This window comes from Hevea brasiliensis, chromosome 6, assembly GCF_030052815.1.
Source record: "Hevea brasiliensis isolate MT/VB/25A 57/8 chromosome 6, ASM3005281v1, whole genome shotgun sequence".
NCBI lineage: Eukaryota > Viridiplantae > Streptophyta > Magnoliopsida > Malpighiales > Euphorbiaceae > Hevea > Hevea brasiliensis.
In genome coordinates this window covers 5,066,414-5,087,496 of record NC_079498.1, presented here as the reverse complement: position 1 = coordinate 5,087,496, position 21,083 = coordinate 5,066,414, and the positions used below count along the sequence as shown (strand labels likewise).

Below are 21,083 nucleotides of genomic sequence, written 5' to 3'. Positions count from 1 at the left end.
CTTAAGTGAGACCATTGTGACTCCACCATCTTTCCTGGGCATTACCTAGTGCATTTTATATAATTCTAATGGATGATATTTCACCTCACGCCCCCCACCCCTACATAGACCGGTCGCCAGCGTCACCCAAGGTGGTGGGAACTCCTTGCCGGCGATGGTGGTGGGTGGTTGCCTGAAAAAATGGTGGGAGCAAAGAAAATAAGTGGGGAGAGGAGAGAGAATGATGGGGGGGAGGCATTTTACTACTACTGCTGCTTATTTTTTATTGCTGGGAATGAATCTGGACAAACATATTGTCTAGATTCATATTTGGGAAAATTTTCAAATAACTCCTTAATCTTTTATATATTTTTCAAGCAAGTCCCAAAATACTATATAAGTGTCACGACCCAACCTATGGGCCGGACTGACACTAGGACTTGGGCCGACATAAAGTCCCTGAGACCAGTAGTAAGCCTTACTATTCTCAAACCCATGACCAAGCCCACAATTTAGGCCCAATATGCATATAAAATAATTTAAATTAAACTATTATAATTTTATTTCGAGCCAATTTAACCCAGTAATTATCAGAAACTAAAATTAGAGGAGCCCAGCTCAACCCTGTTATATCATTTACAAACTATTTAAAACTCATAAAAATTTTTCATTTGTTAATACAAAAATTTAAATTCATGCAGTTCCTGACAGGATTAATGCTACTACTAGTACATGCGGAGTTTTAAATTACAAATTTAGATAATAATAATACAGTTAAGTAATTTTTTCATAACTTGCGAGGAAAGGAACAGGTTATTCTGAAAAAGGTCTCCTCCTGTAGCCTGAAAAAATATAGTGAACAAGAGTGAGCATTCGACTCAGAGAGAGTAAAATACTAATTTTAAGTAAAATTTCTATAGCTATCTAAAGCTAATGCATCCTAAAGAGTGGAATGCAACACTATCAAAATTTTTATACACATCACATCATAACAGCAAAAAAGCAATTTAGAGCACTCACACACCCAACACTGTTCAAACAGTACATATATGGGAGCTGATCCCCTATACAGCTATCTTAATCCAACCTTTGTCAGTGAGTGTCTCTCAAGCCAGACATTCGCTTAATAAACCAAATGAGGGGTCCCAGCGAGTGTCTCTCAAGCCGTGTCTACCTCGACTTATCCATAAAGGACCGGGTCCCAACGAGTGTCTCTCAAGCCGTGTCTACCTGTCCTGTCCATATCCAATACCATACCACACGCACACCAACGCACGCACACTGCTCCAAATTACCACAAACAACATCCATAGCGATTCATCAATTAAGAATGCAATATAAAACGTGCCTAGTATTTAACTACATAGATACATATTTATAAGTGATGCATGGGCATGCTTGAACATATAATAATATCGAAATTATAATTAAAATTAATATTTTACTCACAGTACACCGAGTACTATTGTGGCTGCTGAATGGAGGAAAATAGTTGACCTCGATCACCTAAATAATTATATTATAAATTTATTAGTACTAAGTCAAAATAAAACTCTAGAGAAATAATAGATAACCTAATTCATACCGGAAATCCGATAAAGTCTCCCCTATAACTAGGACCTACCCATCCTGCAAAAGGTTTTAAAATACACTTTTATATCCACCAATCACACAATCACAACTCAATCACTCACAAGGCCCCTCCTGGGCCTACCTAAACAGTTAACAACCACAATTTAAAAAATTATAATTTAGTCCCTATAACTAGCTCTTTTGCAAAAACTACCCAAACGAGCTCTAAAAATTCTAAAATTTTGTCCCGCAATCCTTAATAATATTATAAGGCTATTGTAAAAGGAATTATAATTTTCTGATCATCCGCGAATATTTTATGAAATATAAATCGGTATTAGCCGGAAATGAGCAACTTGGAGTTCGAGTTTACCTATGCCAATTCTGACACCTGGAACGTGTCCAGAACGTCTGAAAATGCTATGATAGACTATAATATCGATCACGTTCTGAGGCGGGCTGCTGGGCAGCCAGATCTGACTGAAAATGCGATCCCGACGCCAATGAGCTATCCTCGATCCGATTGCATCTTAATTAAGTCCAAATTGTGTTAATAATTATCATAAAAATATTTTTAAATTTTGGAAATCGAAAAAGTGCAAAAATCTCACTAAGCGACCTGGAATGTCCAATTATTGCTTTTTTCAAACAAAATCCTATCGGAGCGGGACCGGTCCTATCTCGAAGATTTCACAGTCCTAAGTCTATCGGTGATCTCGAATTTTTGATCTGACGATCGGATTGCCAGGAAAATGGCCGGAAAGCCACTGCCCAATTTTTCTCTCTCCTCTTTCTCTCTCTTCGAAACTCGCCGGAAACCTCCATGGAACGGAGCACCACCGGTCGAGATGGGAAGCCCGTGGTCCAAGGAGTCGAGCGCCACCCTCCACTGGCCGGAATGCCACCAGGAACCGCGGGAATCACGCTTGAAAGGACGCGGCTGCCGCGTGCGTTGGAGCCTCCTCTCGCCGCCGTTTGCTATCCAGGGGGTTGCCAATGCCACTGGGGACCACTAAAAGCTCGCCGAACCTTTGCCGACTGTCGCCCGCCACTGGGTCGGACGGAGACGCAGTGAACGGGGAGGGAGAGGGAGAGAGACGGGAGGAAAAGAGAGAGAGACGGGAGGGAGGGGTTGTTGCTGCATTTTATTTTTCATTTTTATCTTTTAATTACATAGCTAGTCCCTCAACTTCTTTGAAATTTACAATTAGGTCCAAAATTATTTTATTATGTTAAAGTTTAATAAAACTCTAGTGGTGTTAAAAATAAATATAATCTAGGAAAATTTAATTATTTTATTCTCATTTAATAAATTAACTTTAATTAAATTACTTATTATTATTATTATTATTATTATTATCTTCTTTTATTTTAAAATCAATTCAAATAAATCCTATAATATTAATAACATAATATTTTCTTTTCATTTTATTTATAATTTAAAAATTTCGGACTGTTACAATAAGAATAATTAAACCATAATAATAATAATAATAATAATAATAATAATAATAATAATAATAACATGTTTAAATAAATTCTTGGAAATATTTATAATTAAATTCATGATATAAATTTAAATTTCTAAATAATATTAATTTTATTAAAATAACATCCAATTGAAATATTTAATTCAAAATAATATTTTAAATTTAAGAAAATAGGATTTAAGAAAATAGAATTTAAGAAAAAATCAAGTTATTGCAACTTGCCAACTTCATACCTTTTTCAAAAATCAAACATGAGTTCTCTCTCTGAGAAAATAATAAGTTATATCACTACACTTAACACTCATTAGTTTTTCTTCTTTTCTTTTAAGGCTAGTAACATGGAATGCATAAAAAGTGCCGGCTAATCATGGTAGATGTAATCACAATCTAATTCGAAATCAGATCAATCTAAAATTAAAATTAAAATTTAATTAAAATTAATCAAATTTGAATTGCATTAAAATTAATCAAATTAGTCTGGTTTAATGTCAATTTAATTTTTCTCTTTTTTAAAAAAAAAATAAAATTTAAGAAATTTTTTATTATTAGATTTAATTAAAATTAGACCAAATAGACACAGAAGAGGACCCTTAAGCCCAATCCCAGTCCCTTGACCCTAAAATCAAAACTATCAGTCCAGTTTCAGCCCAGAATCCTGCTGTGGCCGGCCCTAAACTATAGTGCACTTTGGTCCTACAAAGACCCAAAAAATAAAAAAAAAATCTTTAATGAGCTTGCTAATCAATGGTTGGTTCACTTCCCCCCCCTTACAAAATTGTACATAACAACTTCTATTATTTATTCCTCTATAAAAACATCACCACTTCTATGAGATTTGAATAATAAGTTTTAATAGTTTTATATTGTCAAATTTTTATTATTATTAATACATCATATATTGCCATCTTCATAAGCACAGATCAGATTGAAGCCAAACAACACAAGTCAGCAAATACAAGAAGCACATAATGTTGCCCATCCACTGACAACATGTCAACATAACAGCATGAGCCTTCCAAATCTGAAACAGAGACATGAAAATAATTATGTATTGAGAAGAGAGGCCACCGCTGGCAGTAAGCATATTTCGGTCTAAATAAAAAAAAAAAATTGAATCGAGTCAATTCGGTTCAATTAATTTAGTTTTAAAATTTAATCAGTTTGATTCAGTTTATAAATTTTGATAATTTCGATTAATTGGTTCAGTTCAGTTATTTTTATAATAAATAAAAAAAATTGAACCGAATCAAAATTATATATATATATATATATATATATATATATATATATATATATATAAGTTTTAATTTCTAAGTTTTTTTTTATGTTTTTGTTATTTAAATTTAATATTGAAAATATGAAATCTTATAAAATTTAGTTTGATCGGTTTAAAACTAAACTGAATCAATATTTATCGATTCAGTTCGATTTGGTTATCTCTTAGTGAGTGATTTGGTTTAGTTTTCAAAATTCTTACTTTTCTATATTTGATTTTATTGGTTCAGTTCGATTTAAAATCGAACCAACCGTTTACACACACCTAACCGCCGCAGAATTTTGACACACTATACCAATAAAATAACCTTATTAACCGTAATGTAGAAGCAAATCTCGGATATGAAAAACAAGCTAATGACCCTTTTCTCTGCCAGAAAACTCTCATATTTTGATATTCCCATCAAAAGGGCTTTGTATACATTAACACATGTTTACAGTTTTCATTAATATTGTTTGATTGTTAATGATTCATAATAAGTAGCTTAATTAATTAATTAAGTAATTGTGGTACATAATCTTATTTGCTAAATTTTCAAACGTCAACGCGTGGGGACCAAAAGCGCAAAATCTTTAAACGCGTAGTGAGATAAGAGCAAGCATTGACATGAAATAAAAAGGTTGACTCGCTTGCTGTCAATGAATAAGAAAGCCTATAATATATATATATATATATATATATATATATAAAATAAAAAAGAAAATTGTCTGAAAATAAAATTTATTCATTTAATTTGCATATTAAATTAGAATAAAACAGTAAAATTTTATAGGGACATTAATTAATTTTATTATTATAAAATTAATATATAACTGTAATATAAATAATTGCTATTAATAATATATAAAAGATGCATTACAACAATTATTATTTATTGTTATTATTATTGATAAACTTTTGATGACAATAATTTTTACTGTCAATAATTTTCTCTATATCAATCATAGTTTTATTATAAAATAAGTACCAATATAATTTTTTAACAGCAATTTATATTATTGTCATAAATTTATAACAATAAATTTTATATTTTTAACGATAAAAATTTTGCTATTAAATCAAACATTTTCATTTTTAGATAATAATAATAATAATAATAATAATAATAATAATAATAATTATGATGATGATGATGATTTACGACTCTCTCCAATGTACCAAAAACAAAATTCCAAAGAGGGTGGACCACAAATTAACTGGAAACAGAATTGAACATGATCATTAGTGCAAATCCTCAAATGGGGTACTCTCAACATCCACATATTGATTACGGGTGACCAACAACACGAAAAATCGAATTAATTAGTTCTTCACATTTTTTTTAATATTTTTATCAAATTAATATAATTAATTTATTATATTTTTATCAATATTTATTGATAAATTTTACTTTAATAATATTATTATAATCATCTCTTGCATGATAAAACATCTAGAGATGGAGTGTTAATCAAAGTGGAATAAGAAAAAGACTACTGTATCTGCTTGGCAGTTGCAGCAGAAACTTGATAGCTAATTCGTCAAGGTTTAGTTATTTATTGGGAATGTCGTTCGTTTTCATAAAACATTACAAACAATCACACGACTCTTGAAATCTTCCATTGGTCTATTACGTGGATTGACTCTGAATTGCCTTTATAAATGCCAAGTTGTGCAAACTCGACGTTTCCCAATTGGGTAAAATAAACCATTCACAAGGGCAATGCTACAGGATTATATATATATATATATATATATATATATATATATATATATATATATATATATATATCCTTTAGATATAAAAGGTGAAAGGTCAAATCTTTTCGTTAATTGACTCGACTATATATTTCAAATTTTAAGATTAAGAATAATTTAATTCAAATTTCAAAATAAATTTGAGCAATTCTTTCTCTTGCATTAATTACTTCTTCGTTATCAATTTTGAATTCAACATAAAACTTCAATTAGTTTATTAAATTTATCTAAATTGATTTTGAAGTTTGGATGCAATTGCTTTTAATATTGAAATTTGAGATATATGGTCTAAAATTATAACGTTTAGATATAATTATCTATTAGCAAAAAAGTTTGATATTTAATATCTAACTATAGTTTTTCGAGTTTGAGAATTAAGAGAATAAAAACTCAAACCAGAGTCTATTATGTAATAGTGATATACCTTTAAACATTTGACCAATCTAGCTAGGCGACAATTACCTTTTTTTTTTAGATAGGATAATTAGCTTAGAACCCTTTTTCAATGAAATATTATTGTATGCATTCAATTAGAAAAAGAAATCAATATTTTTCGATTGAATCAATTGAGTATAATTAAAAAGTTAAATTGAATCGATTCAATTTAATTTTTCGATCTATTTGATTAAGTTTATTTGCAGACATCTATTTTTAATCTAATTGAGCTATTTAATTTTCAATAAGTACTAGAGAAAAAAAAAGAAGTAAAATTGGGTTTGAAAAGCTTATTGTCATGATGAACAAAGAAGCTAACTCTTAGCTGTATGGATATATTACTTCAACAGTTTGCTACTTTGTCTTGTTCCTTTCTCATTTAGTTTTGACAAAGCATGTGTCAAGACTTTCTTATCTTTCACTTGTATTTTTTGATTTTTTGGTTGATTGGCATGATTTAAAGCATGATAGAAGCTGTTGTTGTTCATTGCAATTGCAGGTTTGTTGACGTGATGGATCCATTGCTTGAGGAAGAATTGGATATTTTTTCTTTTTTTACGATTGACTTTTATTGAGATTCAAATTTAATACCTAATAGCTTTGAAGATAACTCTAATATCATTGAAAAATTGAATTTTTTGGCCAATAATTGAAAAATTAATCTAAATCAAAACATTTTTTATCTGCTTCAATTTGGTTTACATATAATTTGTGTTCAGTTCGAGTTGGTTTGACATTGAACCCATTGAATGCTCTGTGTTACGTGAAATTAGGTGTTTCAATTTCCAATTTACCCAAATTTTTGCTTAAGTCCTATGGAAACCCCACAATGTTCTTATAAACCCTAGCTAGTTTCTTTCGGTCGTAGCTTGCAATGCATTGATCTCAAAGGTCATCTAAAAGTTTACAATTAATTCTCAGACTTTGGGAGTACCATTTCTTATGGGCAATATGGACTTGTCGTTATCGAGTACAATAGAGACTTCCCATTAATTCTTCAGCTGAAAATACGTATATGAAAGCTTTGACTCTTCAATACTGTCCCCACTCAAGTCTTTCTTAGGTCATTTGGGGAGGGGGGGGGAGGGGGGTTGGTGGGGCGGAGAGAGGATTGATGATCCATTTTGACCAAATGATTTTTGGCAACAAATTCAGAAATGTCTTTATTTCAAACTCATGAATGATTCTCACATCTTGGATTTGTAATCTCCTATTTGTGTTGATCTTAAAGATCTTCTATGCCTTGAATAATTTTAGGACAATTACACAAAGAAAAATATTAACATGCATGTAGAATATCTTAAAAAAAAAAAAATCATGTAGTTTTGTTAACTCTTTCCAGACCAGAGGCTCTATCTTCCTCCCTTCTTTTCCTCATTTTGATCTCCTCTTTGGGTGACCACTTTTAAATGTTTTCACTAATGGCGAATTTTTGTCTTTCTTTTTTTTTTTTTTAATAACTCCCAAAATTATATGATAAATTTTGACATATTTCCTTACATCTACCATTGTTAATAAATTTTAAATAAATAAATTCTTAAATCTCTCCTTTGTTAATATTTCTTAAATTTTTGTGATATTTTTTTTCTCCTTGTTAAGAGAGTTATTCTGTGTTTTTGTTGTTAATATATATATATATATATATATATATATATATATATATATATATATATATATATATATTTTAGTAAAGAGTGCTTTAAATGATGCATATCCTTTTTTTAAGTAAGAAATATAAATTTAGATGTTACCCAATGGAGCTCGTTAAAAATCCATCAAAGAGTATAACACATAGCTTAATCATTGGCTAATCTATATAGTATATCAACATTATTAGATTTTTCAAATATTTTATATTATTTTATATGAGTGATTAATTTTATTTATACAAAAATATAATATATTTATTTGTATTTCTCTTTTATATTTTATTTTTAATTAAAAAACTTTTTTTATTTTATTAGAAAAATACATGTAGAATAATTTTTAATTAATTAATTCTAAATTTTTCATTCAAATATTTTTATGCTTTTTTTATGGAGAGGCAAATCACACTGTTGAGATTCGAAAATAACTAAACATCCATTTTAGGGTGTATTATTAATATAGAACAAATTGAATTAGACGAAACAAATTTCGATTGAATTATCAATTTAATTATCTGCTTATGAAAATAAATGATAGAGATGTAAAAATGAAGAAACCAATGGCTCCAGGCCCACAAATGATGGCTACCTCCACATCCACCCACCATAAATAACTAATTGCAACTTGGCAAGAAATTGGCTAACCGCACATTCCTAGCCTTATTATCCATCTAGCAGAGTCAGATTGGAATTTTCACTCCCTCGATTTCTTATGAATTCAATGACAAGTTGTCTTTCTGTTTGTATATGAAAATTTCTTTTATAAAATTGGCTTTATGATATAAGTCATTTAAGCTTTAATTTTTTTATGAAAAAAAATATACATGTATATAAATTTAATTTAAAATTATAAGATTTCGAGAGGAAAAAGAATTTCAGCTTGATTGTAATTTTTTTCAAACCTCAAGAAAAGCATAAAAAAAAGGAAATCAAATGGCATAATCTCTTCGTCGCCCCAAAATGAAAAGAGCGATCTCATAGTTCTTAATCTGTGAATATATATTATTAAATATTCTATTTTATTTTATCATTGAAGTCGAATCTGAACTTGTGCTCGAAAGATAGTTATCCACACATTAATAAGAAATGTACGAATTCTCTCGAGAAAAAGAAAAAGAAAAAAACTGAATGAAACTCTAGAGTTATTATTAAAATTTATCTTGATTCATCCCAGTCTAAATTTCAAAATAATAATAATAATATCAAATATACACATATATATAAAAAGCAAGTTTATAGACTCCAATTTTTTAAAAGAACCTTTATTTTTTAGGACAATAGAGAAAATAAAGGTGATAATGATGTTGAGAGAGAAAGGGAGATGGAGACGATTCATGAAAAGATTAAGGAAAAGTGCACCAAAGTCTTATTTATCTGGAAAAGGGCCAAAAAGATAATACCAAAAGCTTTCATCCTCAAATAAATCGAGGCGCAGCTCACTCTCTTGGGGTCCAACAGCTCCCACTTGACAACAAAATTCAACTCATATTCATCAACAACCAGTCGTTTTGCTCGGGGGATGCAAATATTATTTATTACTTTATTTTAATAATATAATTTAATATTTTTTTATATTTTATGTTTCTAAAATTATATTATAAAAACTTATTAATGATAAATTTATAGCAAATTATATTATAAAATCATAGTTAATATGAAAAGCAATCGTTCATTTCATTGAAAAAAGATGAGGGATGACTTTATATTTTCAATATAATTATTTAAATAATTTTTATTTTAATTACTAATTTGTAATAAATTATGTTATATATATAATAGGATTGGATTCATACAAGCATAAGTAATATCTCTATTTCTTGTTTTTTCTTTTCTTTTTTTCCTCATAATATCATCGTGCCAGTCCATTTTAAGCTTCAAAACGGATTTAGATACCTCATATAGAGCCACCTCCAAAGTAAGAATGGCAACGGAACATGTCAGAGGTAGAGATCGCTCTTCCTCTCTATCCTACAAAAGTTTGGGATTTACAGAGAGCAGGGAAGATGGATTTCTCCGCAGAGAGTTTTTTTTTTTTTATCTTTTTATATTTTTTATTTTAATTTATTAGTATATAATATAAATTTATTTTTTAAAAAATAAAATATAATTAGAAATATAAATTTTAGATATTATTTTAATAATATATTTAAATTTTTTTTAAATTATAAGATTTAAATATATAAATTTATAGAAATAAATTATTTTTAATAAAAAAATAACATGTATTGTGCAGGGTGGGTCACGGAGATTCAAGGTGAGGAGAAAGCCTGTTCATCCTCACCCTGCATAAATCGGGTCAGAGCAAAGTTAAGAAAAATTGATCGGGTGGGTTCGAGACAAATCAGATTTGGAAACTTAGGCCATAACATGCCTTTTACTTTTATTTTGCACCAATAGTTTTACACACGCTTTCTGGATGTTATTTATAATTTTATTTTAATAATTTAATATTTTAAATAATTATATATGAAAATTAAATTAAATTTATTTTTTAAATAACTATTAATTATTTTTTAAATATTCTTTCATAAAAATACGAGAATATAATATAATATTTTACAATATAATTACAATTAAAAAATGACTATATATGATTAGAATTTGTGCATGTTAATAACTGTAATAGTAAGTATGGTTAAATATATTATCTTAAATATTATACTAATATTTAAGAAATAATAATAAAAAATATAAAAAGCTCTCAATTTTTAATTTGTGATTTTTGTTTCTTGCTTTTTTTAGATTTTCATTTTATTATTTTTATTAAAATTTTGATAAGTCAAAAAGAAAGGAGATTTTAATAATTCATATGCATAGAAACTTACAATTCAAGACTGAATGAAGAGTTGGAAAATTCAGGTATTGAACGGCACATTCAACCAGCCTACAGAAATATTTTAGCACCACAATAGGATTTGCAGATTGCATAGCCCAATTCCCAAATGAATCACAAGAGAACAGAGAGAGAGAGAGAGAGAGAATAAGTAGAATCTTATATTTCACATAGCATAACAACTAGACGTGACACAACTGGAAATACAAAGCCAAAGACGCCCCAAGCCAAGATTACAACAACCCTCTTCCAAGTTCATCATCTCCTCTCCAAAAACTGTGGAAAATGACAATGGTAGAAGAGGGGTTTTTTTTTTTTTTTTTTTTTTTTAAAGCTACCCAACAAAAGAAGAACTGAGAATATATGGACAAGCCATATCTGCAAGACAATGGCCTAGAAAACAAACATAAATAGAAGGGTTATACTCCTGCCGTAACTTCCACAAATATGAGTTATGCAGGAGCAACCTATCTATTGACCTGACCTAATACAACAAACATAGTTGGCTTATAGCCCTGCCAAAAACTGGGTCAAATTAATATCAGTTAATGCAGGGACTTTCTAATCACACGATAATAGACATAGGTGCCGTGATCCAAGTTAAAAACAATGAAATCACAGCTTCTGAGATATACTTGAAAAGTGATGGAACAAGGAATTTATCCATCTGAATTGAAGGTGCTGAATGGTGAGGTTGCAGCAGTAGAAGAAGAAATTCCTCCATCTGCACCATGTCCTCTGTCTCTTTTCAGAGCTTCCCCTGCCTTGGTGACCCAAGAGCTTACAGTTTTGGTCAAGCTTTGAAAAATCTGAGCTTTGATCTGGCCTCTCTTAGGAGGAAAGTTTCTTTTCTTGTCCTTCTGGGAGGTGGTAGAAGTGGAAGAATTAGTCGACGTCATCTCAAACTGGATGATCTGAAAAACGAAAAGAAAAACAAAAAACAGAGCATCAAATAAGAATATTAACAGGAAGAAGGAAATAATTGATTGAATCATTATAGTGAAGAAAATAAAGAATTAAAAATAGAAAAAAAAAAGAGATTAAATTACAACTCATGTAAGCAAAAAAAGAGAGAGAGAGAGATTAAATTACAACTCATGTAAGCAAAAAGAGAGAGAGAGAGAGAGAGAGAGAGAGAAGAATTGAAAAAGAAACAAGGGTTTGAACTTGGTTACTCTGTAAACAAGCAGAGAAGAAGCAGTCTCTCTGCTGAATAACAAACAGAAAAGTAATTAAGTAAAACAAATACAAAATATTTTTTGTTCTTGTATAAAATGAGGGATAATTGAACAGAATTTTGCAATCTGGAAGAGAAATGGAAGAGAATAGACCCCCAAAGGGGTGGGATCTTGGGGTTGGGAGTTGGATGGAGGGCTTGTGAGGAAAATGAAGGTGAACAGAACCTTCATATAGAGGGGTTTTTTTTTTAATTTTTTTAATATATATATTTTTTAAATTTACATCAAATGGATTAATTATACGCTATCATTTTGATTTCATCTAAAATAGCCTACTTGGAGTGGAAATCAATATTACAGCAAAGAAATTATTTTTCGATATATTAAAAATAATTAAAAAAAAATAACAACTTTTTCATCTGGTGTTACATCTCAATTAGCATTTAAGGAGATAATTAACAATAGAGTTTAATTATTGTGAATTTTAAAATTCATGACGTATTTATTGACAAAAAAAAGTTTTAGACACAACGTTAAAATTATTTGGGAACATAGTGTGAAGTTGTATTGAATATCAATAGTGTTTTGACTGCACGTAAACCCTATATTCACTATGTCGATAGGTTATAGGTCAGCCCTGAAAATGGCGTTTAGCGGCGGCGTGGGGTTAGGGGATGCTGCTGCCTTTTGCGGTTCTGCTTGCCTTCAATACAAACTAGTGCAAGATTTCAAATTTTAATTCTATGAAACATTTATACTTCTCCTCCTATAATATTTTCTATCTTTAAATGAAAAAGGGAAAAAAATCATTATAAATGTCAATATTAAATTGATTTTTCATTTATCAATCATATCTTGAATTTTTATATTAAAATTCTGTTTATTTTATAAAAAATAATTTATATATAAAAAAATTTTATAAAAAAATATTTTCTTTTAAATTAGTATTATGTATTTATATTATATATGTATAAGTATTTTTATATTTTAATAAATAAATATTTTTATATTTTAATAAAATTATTAAAAAAAATACTTAAGAATTAAACTAAATAAAAAAATTTCCGTTTAGTTTATTAATTTGATTTTGATTTCTATATTTTCATTATTTAAATTAACTAGAAATTTCATAAATTACACATTATATTACATAAAAGTCTATAAAATTAAAACATCATTGATTAAAAAATTAGTCTATTTATTTTTATTTTTTATATAAATAATCGAATCGAATTAACTAAAATAATTTAATTCAATTTTATTATAATTGATTGCAGATTGGTTAGCTGGGCAAGCTTCCGTGTTACCTGTTGACGTGCACTTCTTCGAATATGATCCCCTGATGGTGGGCTTGTTCCTTGGCTCTTGCATGCCAGTGTAGCAGTCGGTTGTCTTGTTCTTTTTCTGTAGCTTCCACAGCCGCCTTCTTGGGCGATGGCATGTCAAAATCTCTCGGTGGCCTATATGTAGAAGAAGGTTTCACTCCTTGCTGGACAAGGACACCAACGGGGACACAAATGCTTTCCCATTGATATTGTTTGATTTTGTAATTTTATTAAAACGTTTTAATTTTGAATAAAGTATTCAAATCCTTTTTATCGGTGAAATTATAGCTAAAATTTGAAATTAAATTTACAATTGAACATAAAAAGTCAGAATTTTGTAAAAATTTATAATTATAACCAAAAGTTCTAATTTTGATAGCAAATCCAAACATTTGAGTATTATAGTCAAATTTCAAAATTAATTTAGAGAAATATAAATTTTGTCCATTAAATTAATAATTATGATAATCAAATAAATTAAATTTTATTAATCAATTATATAAAAATTCATCTATATATATATTGTAAATAATCATATATTATTATTTTAATTGATGTGATCATAACTTTTAAAATTATCAATAAGCTTAATTACCAAAATATAAAATCTTTTTAAGGCATTTGGATTACTATAATTATAAGTTTAGTTGATTAATTTTAAATATCTTTAAATCAATTTTAGACTTTTATTATAATTGCAATGGATTTTTTATTGAAAGCCAGAATAGCTTATATGTCTCCTATCATTTTGAGTAATTGTTCGAAATTTCAGATGCATAGGCATTTCTAAAAGGAAGGTTTGAAAATTTGAAAATGGAGTTTGAAGTTATTTTAGTTTTCTTTTTAATTTAATGAAAAATTAATGGTAATTCTAATAGTCGAAACTAATTTTTAATTTTATTAAAATATTAAAAATTAAATTATTTAATTTTAAAATTATAGACATTAAATTATAAATTTAATTAAATCTCATGAATTAAATTGTTAATAAAATAAAACCTCAAGATCAAATTATTTTCTAATTGAATGTAAAATTAAAAGTATTTTGATATTTTTTATAAAATTAACGATAATTTAACTAAAATTTTAATAATAAAATTACTTTTAAATTTATTAAAACTTAAGGAATTAAATTATTTTAATTTTAAAATTATAAAAATTAAATTATAGGTCTAAATTATAATTTATTCTATTATATATGCAATGGACTTTATTGAAAGCTAGAATGGCTTACGTGTCTCCGATCTTTTTGAATAATTATTCCAAATTTCAGATGCGTTTCAAGACCAAGGGAAGGTTTGGAAAATTCAGGCATCAAAAGGCACACCAACCTACAGAATATTATAGTACCGCAAGAGGATTTGCAGATTGCGTAGCCCAATTCCCAAATGAATCATAAGAGAGCAGAGAGAGAGAGAGAGAATAAGTAGAATCCACAGCATCAGCATCGAAATAAACTATATTTCACATAGCATAACAACTACACACGACACACCAACGGAAATACAAGCCAAAGACGCCCCAAGCCAAGATTACGACTATCCTCTTCCGAGTATGTCATCTCCTCTCCAAAAACTGTGGAAAATGACAATAGTAGAAGAGTGTCTATTTTTTTTGAAGCTGCCCCAGCAAAAGAAGAACTGAGAATATATGGAGAAGCCATATATACAAGACAATGGCCTAGAAAACAAACATAAATAAAAGGGTTATACTCCTGCTGTAACTTCCACAAATATGAGTTACGCCGGAGCAACATATCTATTGACCTGACCTATAGAACAGACACAGTTGGCTTATAGCCCTGCCAAAAACTGGGTCAAATTACTATCAGTTAATGCAGGGACTTTCTAATCACGTGATAATAGACGTAGGTGCTGCGATCCAAGTTAAAAACAATGAAATCACAGCTTTAGAGATAGACTTGAAAAGTGATGGAACAAGGAATTTATCCATCCGAGTTGTAGGTGCTGAAAGGTGAGGTTGCAGCAGTAGAAGAAGAAATTCCTCCATCTCCACCATGTCCTCTGTCTCTTTTCAGAGCTTCCCCTGCCTTGGTGACCCAAGAGCTTACAGTTTTGGTCAAGCTTTGAAAAATCTGAGCTTTGATCTGGCCTCTCTTAGGAGGAAAATTTCTTTTCTTGTCCTTCTGGGAGGTGGAAGAATTAGTCGACATCATCTCAAACTGGATGATCTGAAAAATAAAAAAGAAAAACAAAAAACAGAGTATCAAACAAAAAATAATTTCCCTTTTAAAAGGGAGAGTGAAGAATTAAAAAAGAAACAAGGGTTTGAACTTGGTTACTCTGTAAACAAGCAGAGAAGAAGCAGTATCTCTGCTGAGAAACAAACAGAAAAGTAATTAAGTAAAACAAATGGAAAATAAAATATTTTTTGTTTTTGTATAAAATGAGGGATAATTGAACAGAATTTTGCAATCTGGAAGGAAAATGGAAGAGAAAGGACCTCCAAAGGGCCTTGGATGGAGGGCGAGGGAGAAAAATGAATGTGAACAGCACATTTATATAGAGGTTTTCTCTTTTCTTTTTCCTTAATTTAAATCAAGGCAACTTGCGCTACGGTAAATGGTGTTGATTGGCTCAAATTTAATGAAACGTAGAATTTTTTTTTTTTTTTTAAATGGGAAATTCTGAAAAATAAAGATGATTATATTGATATTTTTAAAAAATTTAAGGAAAATAAGATTATTAAAGGGGAAAAATTACAAAAACTTACCATGTGGTTACGAGTTTCAAATCAATAATTGAGATTAAGTGATGCTTTATAGTTATACACTATTGATAAATAATTTTTTTAATACCGTCAAATATTATTAACCTATCATAAGAAATTATAAAAAATATTCTACGTATTACAGTATATCTCAATTAAAATTAAAATTAAAAAATAAAAAGAGGAACAGGCCAATCAATCCCCTTAGTAATCTATTTCCCCCTTCCCTCACTAGCACCGTCGACTTTTTAGCCCTCCAGGCAATGACCAGCAACCATAAGCAAGGTAAAATCGGCGGCAACAACGGTGGATCAATAAGAAAATAAGAGGAGAAAAATAGCTTAACTAAGAATCAAACCCATAAAAATTTGTAACTATCAGTTGTCAAAAACCTCAAGATCCGCCGCACAGTCTCCCCACTTTCAAACACCAGGCTTATTAACATAAGTTCTATAGTTAATAATATCTTATGTTAAATTTTGCCAATACTATTAATATAACGATGTAAACCATTAATATTAGCAAAATTTGATTTAATCAATAAGGCATTCATTTAAAGGTAAATATTTTTAATTATAAAGTCTTAAAATTAAGGTTGTTATACTTCTATTAATGTTAGGTTATTATTTAAATAACATTTAATTATATATATTGGATTAGTTCTAATCAATTATAATCATAATTGGTTCATTGGTGATCCAAAGTATTTTAATATAAAATTTTTATTTATTTATTATGTTAAATTTTAATGGGTACCAACCAAATGGAAGTATTAATGTAAACATTATCATTGTTGTAACAGACGTCCAACCATTTGCGTACCTATCTACGTAGAAAAGTGGAAGTATTAATGTGACCGTGCTTGACTTGAGAGTCAATTAAGCAAATACTTGGCTACGGTAGAGTTGACCAACAAGGCAGCACCGTCCAGCCCCACCCCGGCAGCAGAATCTCAGAACAAGAAGCATCAAGTAAATGGTGTCTATACCCAGGTCTTCCTTCATTTTAAAGCGTGTATTCATATCAGTAAAAATTAAGAATATATAAAAAAAATCATAATAAATACTAATTTTAATTTTTTTATTTTACCAATCATATTTTGAATTTTTATCTTTTTGAGAATTCTTTTAATTTTAATAGAATGATTTTTTATATATTTTAAATAATAGAAATAAATTTAATATGATGTGCAAAAATTATCTAATAAGCACAGCCGCCTTATTAGGCAATGGCAAGGCAGGGCCCCTCAGTGGCCTATGCACAGAAAACAACAAATGGAGCTGAAACTATGGCGACACAAACATAAGTTGTCCCCTCGCCACCAGAACGACACAGTATCTAACCCTCCCAAGAAGATTTTTTTTTTTAATAATAATAATAATAATTAGAGGGCAGTGAATTTAATGCCTTATTTGATTTAAATAATTAAAATAAACAATTTATTTTGTAAAAAATAAAGAAAAACTGATATTTTACTTTTTAGGAGGTGAATACCTGCTTTTTTTATTTTTTTTAAAATTTAAAATTATCTAATTTACTTATCCGTAATCAAACAAATTTAATATCATGTCAAATTAAAAAATGTATTTATTGATAAAAAGGAAATTTTTATATTAAATTTGTTCATTTTATTATTATTTTAAATATAAAAATGCTTACAATTTTATTTTTTTAGTTTTATCTAAATGCAATGAAACTAATAAATTCAAATTTTTATTTTAATTTTCTAAAAATTAAAAACATCAAGTATTAATTTTCCTTTACATTTAAAAATTATAAAAATGATGACAATAATATCCTTTTATCTATTAATTATGAGAAAACTTTTTTTTAATTATTATAATCATCATCATAATAATAATTGGGAAAGGGGGAAATTCAAACTTTCATCATTTTTGCAGGATTTTGTCAGCTAAAATATTTAGTTGGTTTTTTTTGTCAAAAATAGAAATTATAGTACCTTAGAAAAAGACAATATCATCATAAAATTAACTTTTTAAACATTTAATTATTTTTTTCAGTTATTAATTAAAAGATTAAATAATAATTTATCATAAAATAAAAAGAGATTATAAATATTACACTGGTTAATGCTAATCTTATCCTTATATTTATTAGAGATGTTTAATTTAATTAATTGTCAATTCTTTATTTAAATTAATTCAAACATTTTAATTTAAGTTTAATTTAATAAAAATAAAAAAAATAAAAGATTGAATCCTTAATAAATTAAGAAATTTAGCTAAAAATAAAAAAAAAATAAATTTTTTGATTTTTATATAAATTACAAAATTCAGTTAAAATTTTTGATTTTTTAATAAAATTAAATTAAAATTAAAATTATTAAATTAAATTGAAAAAATTAAAAACAAACTATATTGAGTATTACTAGAAATTAAATATTAAGCCGCTATCCAAGCAGTGCCTATACTGTACAAGTCAGCTACATTCTAGAAGCCAATGGCGTGCCACGTGTATCGAAATATAAAGAAGTCGTTGCTCCTTACAGCCGAAAAGGCCACTCTACTTACCCTTTGTCTCTATCACATTCGGTGTGCTTAATGAAAATCCCTCTTGCTAAATTTAAACAAAACAAAACAAGGAGCAACATGCCAATATTTATATCTCAAAAATAAATAAATAGTATCTCAATTTTATATTTTACCAATTGCATTATTTTATGTTATAATTAAAGTTTAAAATATCTTATTATAATGAGGAGACTTAGCTATAAAAAAATATATAAAATTTATCATAATTTTAAAATTAATTTAAAATTTATTTCTCCAATTACTAAAATAATTTTTTTAAATTTATATTGCTTAAGAATTACATAAAATAGCAATTGGACTATAATAACAAAAGATTTAATCCATTTATTTTATTTGTAAAGTTTTTATATATTTTTATGACCGTAGAGGATGAGGAATTTAATTAAGTCTTGGAAGATATTTAGTTTGACTGTTTATTTTTAATTTTTGACTTGAAATATATTTTTTAACTTATAAGTTAATTAAAAATAAGTAATTAATTATTTGATAAAATTATTTAAAATTAACTTTAAAATAGTTTAAGTATTTAGTTTAAAGACACTTGAAAGTAATTTAATTTGTCAAAATAATCAAAAAGATATATTATTAAGTATTGTAATTATTAAAGTGAGGATAATATTGATATTTTAAAAAATTACTAGGATAATATGGTATTTTATTTTATTAAAATATAATTTTAAAATAAGTAGATAAGTTATAATTAATGGGTACTTTACTGATGACTTCTGACTTATTTTAAGTATTTTTTAATTTATAAGTTAAACTAAATGTTAATTTACTTATAATTTTTTACTTATAAGTAAATTTGATGGACTTATAAGCTAAAAAAATATTTATTAAAATAATTATTAATATTAAATATTATGTGATAGATTTATTATACTAAAAAAAGTAAAATAAGTGTATTATTTATCACTCCATAGATACTACCATGACATTCAAAAATTCCTTTATTTCTTACTTATTAGCTTTTCCCCTCACTTTTCACAATCTTAAATATTTAAGATTTTGCATTAGTTAAAATTACTAACATTGCAAACATTAACTAGAGGATAAAGTATGAGCTTGCACAATAATTACAATAATCAAACAAATGAATTAATTGTTGAAAAGAAAATTAAATCATACACCAGTTTTATCCTATCATGGCACTATCATAAATTAATTGCAAATTGATTGACATATAATCAGTTTGTGGGAAAAAAAAAAATTGTTTCTGTACAAGAAATTAGAAAATTATTTTCATTTTGAAGTTAATATATTTATATATATTAAAATTCCACACTCAATGAACAATAATATACAATTGAATTGCAAAATTAAGTTAAAAAGTTTATTTTTAAGAGTTTAATGATTAAATTATTAAAATTATGAATAATACTAATTATAAAAAGAGAAAAAAAAAAAAGAAGAAGAAGAAGAGAGAGAGTGACTGAATCTTGAATCATTTTCAGGTTTGAAATATAGTCTATTCAAAGGGGGAAGAGTGGAATATGGACAAAAGACAGCTTGTTTTCAGATTTGAGCTCTTATTTTCCATGCAAAATTTCATTGGACGTAGACCATCCCCAAGTCTTTCTTTATTCTCTCCAATTGCAAGCTTTACTATAATACCAGGAATTAAATTTCTGTACACCAAAAAGAAAAAAATAAATTTCTACCATAAAGAAGAACTATTTACCATCATAATCAACCTTTTCTTCGAACAGAAAAATTGGGTTTTATTTATTTTGTAGAAAAATATTTTCATATTTTTTTAATATTTGAAATATTTATGAAAATTAATTAATAGAAAATATTTTTTTTAAAAAAAATATTTTTATAAGACAAACGGAGCTTAATATTATTGGTACATATTTCAAAGAGTCGATTTAATGGGTTGTTCATTCTCCACAATATAAAATATCAAGAATTGAAATTCTGAAGACTTTCATAATTTACATTATAAATCTCTTATAATAAAAATATTGACATATAAGACTAATTTTCTGGAGACCACAACTACCTTCATTTAGATTGGAGAAATATTTAATGAATAATTAAGGAATCATCATATAGGAAAAAAAAAATTTGGTAAATGGCTATGAATTAATGTCATTATAATACCATCTGTCTCCAACCAACGCTGAAAATGAGTTGGCTTAGGATCTTGATCTTATCCAAAAGATGAAAGCAATGCTGCAAAGTAAAGTGACAGAGAAACCAGTAATTGATTTTGATTTTGATTTTTTTATTTTTTATAATTCTCTTTGTGTAGGCAACTTAATTAGACCCATTTATGCCCACATAATTTCAAATTTTATACTAATCATAATTGTGAGTAAAACTAT

At 27.7% G+C, this 21,083-nt stretch overlaps 2 long non-coding RNA genes across 2 annotated transcripts; both read right to left on the bottom strand.

Annotated features, from left to right (window-relative positions):
• Positions 1–11,107: 11,107 nt before the first annotated feature.
• On the bottom strand, positions 11,108–12,544 carry LOC110649265 (uncharacterized). Its single transcript, XR_002493739.2, has 2 exons — positions 12,144–12,544; positions 11,108–11,882 (listed from the first exon to the last, which is right to left on the bottom strand). It is a non-coding gene; the product is annotated as an uncharacterized LOC110649265 (long non-coding RNA).
• Positions 12,545–14,914: 2,370 nt separating this feature from the next.
• LOC110649266 (uncharacterized) lies at positions 14,915–15,976 on the bottom strand. The gene is made up of 2 exons (XR_002493740.2): positions 15,774–15,976; positions 14,915–15,662 (listed from the first exon to the last, which is right to left on the bottom strand). It is a non-coding gene; the product is annotated as an uncharacterized LOC110649266 (long non-coding RNA).
• Between the last annotated feature and the right edge of the window lie 5,107 nt (positions 15,977–21,083).